We start from the raw sequence: 4,012 nt of genomic DNA, 5'->3' as shown, positions 1-4,012 counted from the left end.
TATACTTACATGTCTTTTATACAACTTACAATGGTAATTACTTCACAATAAAAGGAATTAAATTCCATATTTGCGAACAAAACACATATAAAAATGTTTGTACTATCGAAGAGAAAAAAATGTGCTATGGGTCCCAGCGTGTGGTTGACCACACGGCACTTTTCCGAAAACTACTTTTCAAAAAAAAAAATTTATTTATGCAGGGAATTTTTTAACTTAAAATAAGACCTTTCTGAAAATTTCACCATAAAATTCCAAGTTTGAACTTGCCTGGTACTTAATGGGTTAATACACTGACACTGATTTTAGGCAACAGCAGTAAAATTCTGTTATCACATTTATTAAATAACTCACTTATATTTTGTCACATTTAGTTTAAAATATAGATTTTTTCCGTTCCTTAAAAATACGATTTTTTTTAAAAAAATTTTGTAACCACGCGGAAAAAACAAAACGTAAAACGCGGCGAAAACAAAAGCATGCGAATAACGCAAAGTACACAAAAATACACAAAAAGCATGCGAATAACACAAAATACACAAAGCACAAAATTTAACACGAAAAGCACAGAAATTTGCATACGGCAAACGAAGTCTAACAAGAAACATAATTGCCAACGACAAATTTACCGCTGCGCTACACCGAAAAGCTTCGCTTGAATGAGTATATAAGAACGCGTATTTCGCATGACTGGGGACTTGGTTCTGTAAACACAGACGGTAAACAAGTTCAGCTCAGGCTTATTCAGTCTACTGGTCCATTTGATCAAATTTAGCTTACAGGCTCATTCAGTGTAACTGGTCCCTTCGATCAAATAAGGATAATTCAGTCTCATTCAGTCTACTGGTCCATCCGATCAATTTAGCTTACAGGCTCATTTAGTCTAACTGGTCCATTCGATCAAATTAGGATAATTCAGGGTCATTCAGTCTACTGGTCCATTCGATCAATTTACCTTACAGGCTCGTTGAGTCTAACTGATCCATTCGATCAAATTATGATAATTCAGGCTCGTTCAGTCTACTGGTCCATTCGATCAATTTAGCGTACAGGCGTTGAGTCTAACCGGTCCATTCGATCAAACTAGGACAACTCAGGCTCATTCAGTCTACTGGTCCATCCATTGTTACTACTAACCTAGGTTATTCAGCCAATGTACAAATTTTCCTTGACACAGAGCATCCGAAAGAAGGAAAGGAACCTAGAAGAGAACGCGGTCCTGCCAGGAGCCTCCTCAACGTCAACGTCAACAGCAGAAGCATCGCTATCGTTTCAACAAGGTTTTCATAGTTCACTATTGTATACTCAAGTGACATTAGTTCACCATGATGATATAACTACACGCGCAAATATAACATTTACTTACCATTAGCAATACATTTTCTTTGGAATTATAAATTTATTTTTATACAGCATTTTATGTACAAATGCATATTGTTTGATATATATCTATTTTTTTGTTTTGAAATAAATAAAGTAATTATTGAATTATATTATAAAACTACGCTTTCCTTTATTGAACGAATTACAATTTCCGCAGCTTTGCTACCTCAGCAAACAAAACGACTGAAAAATGGTCGTCAGAGACCATTCATTCCCAAATTACTGAGAAGAGACATATTTAACCTGGTACACTCGTTATCGCATCCTGGTGCCAGAGCCACATTATATCAATTAATGTTGTAGTATGTTTGACCGTCAATTCATAAAAATGTAAAGTCAAGTGTTCATCAATGTGAAAGCTGTCAATGAGCTAAGGATAATAAACATACCAAACCAGCTCCAATGTTCTTTCCAAAAACAGTAGATACAGTGGCAACAAGTTTCTTTGCCATTTGGTTTTCATGCTTCAGTTCACTTAAGCTAATTACAACCGATCAATGCACCCAGATTGAAGCAAATTAGTTTCGAGCTGTCGCCGACCTACTGGGAAGTGAAAGCATTCGTACGACTTTTTAGTTTATGACATCGTGTAACGATTATCTGGTAAATTTTTCGTCGAAAACGGCGTACCATTCAATCAGGAAAAGTTCTTGAACCAATTTCGTAGAGAGTTATAACAATTAAGTCCCAGCTCAGAATTGCATCTCTCAAAACAAACAGTTTTTGCTCACAAAAGTTTAAAAGACTGCACTCATATCTTCTCACATGCTGATCATATAAGAAATCCACTTGAGCCGCCATACACAGGTCCGCATAAAGTTATTAAAAAGATAAGTGAACGGATCTTTAAAATTCAAGTCAGTAGCAAACAGATAAACTTTACAAGTGAAAGGCTAAAAGCAGCGTTCCTCGCAGTAAATAATGAGCAGGCAACAGAAGCGTCATTCTTAGAGGTATTCATCTGCCCGACTTAGCCCAACCACAACGACAGCACTAGCAATAAATAAATAATCTTTGAAGTAAATAATCTCAGTGCCAGTAACACAAAAACATCATCAGCAAATTGATCGCCAAGCTATTAAAATAAATCACAACGGATTTCACCACAGCCTTCGACGCTCATTGAGAAGAGAGTGCTGTGGTGAACACATTAATCAGTGCAACGCCATCTGCCATGATGTGAAAACCAAAGTGCAAACAGCAACTAATTTAATGATCCGGCGTCCATTAGTATCTAGCGCGTTTTCTTAGAAGCAAGAAAAAAAATCACATAATTGCGTGTAAAGTAATAAATGTTCGTAAAATAATAAATGCTTACAACAGATATTTAAAAGTGTTTTAATTAATAATTAATTGGCAATACATTCATTTACCAATTAATTAGTATCATTCATTCACCAAACGGTGAATTACATAACATGTGCGCACACAAAAAACTAAACGAATTAAATAATTATTTAATACTATTTTCAGCAAGGTTTTCGCAGTCTGAATATTTTTCGAATCAAGTACATGGTGGAAAATTTTCTCAGTCTGGCGTGTAACTGCTTTCCTAATTTCAGTAAGCCATGAATATTATGTGGCTCTGAGAAGCAGCTGCAACAGATATAATAAAGAAATTTTGGGAGAAACAACAGATACCGAGGATGATTAGCAGTATAGTATGCTCGCATATCTCAATCAAAAGGCCAAAACGTCATTGAAAATATAATTTCAATTGCAAGCAATACTACAGTATAGTCCTGCAAGCTAATGTAGATGCAAACAAATTGTTATTAAATATTAGTTGCGGTGAGCTCGGATCATTGCATGACTACCGAGATTTATGAAGATCTCATTTACATTCCAGGGCAATGTCAAATTATGATGAGTTACTTCCCAATTCTGCTTTTCTAATTGGAAACTCGACCTATCTATGTACGAACTGGCTTTGAAAGTCCATGGGAATTTAGATGACAATCAAAAGAAATTTAATGAGAAACATTCGTCCACAAGGATTGTAGAAGAGAATGTCTTTTCTATTTTAAGTATAAATAAAATATATCATAACGTAATGTTAATATATAAATATAATTCAGATATGTCTTAAGTAAACTGTACCTTAACGTAAATAAATATTAAGTCTTTTCGGTGTCTCGCAAGTAGGGAAAAAAATACATGCTGACATTGGCATCACTGTTGCAATCTGTCAAATGTTTTGTTTTCACAAGCGGCAAATCTTGCATATGTGCACATAATGCATGCAAATCGCATTTTGTATAAAAATAAATAATTCATATAATTTGAAATGTAAAATTAATAAAGAATTAAAAGGAATGATAAGACTGTTGAAAATTTCCAAATAAAACACTGATATTTTACTTTCTTCTCAATTTCCAAATTTATGAAATTTCTGAATTTTATTTGAATATTTCTTTACATATGATTGCAATATTCGTTGGAATTTTCAATGAAAATTCACAATAGTTCGCTTAAGCGTTGGTAACCCTTTTTATTTACTGGTCGATGTGTTCGGATATCTATACTGGGCGAGATAGAGAAAATAGTGTTGTTGTTTTGCGCACATTTCGGCCAATATAGGCAACTTGTTTTGTTTTTTTTGTTGCGAGTGTTAGGGCCATGTTATGCA

This window comes from Teleopsis dalmanni, chromosome 1 (assembly GCF_002237135.1).
Source record: "Teleopsis dalmanni isolate 2A chromosome 1, ASM223713v2, whole genome shotgun sequence".
NCBI lineage: Eukaryota > Metazoa > Arthropoda > Insecta > Diptera > Diopsidae > Teleopsis > Teleopsis dalmanni.
The sequence above is the reverse complement of the archived record's forward strand: the minus strand, read 5'-3'. Positions refer to the sequence as shown.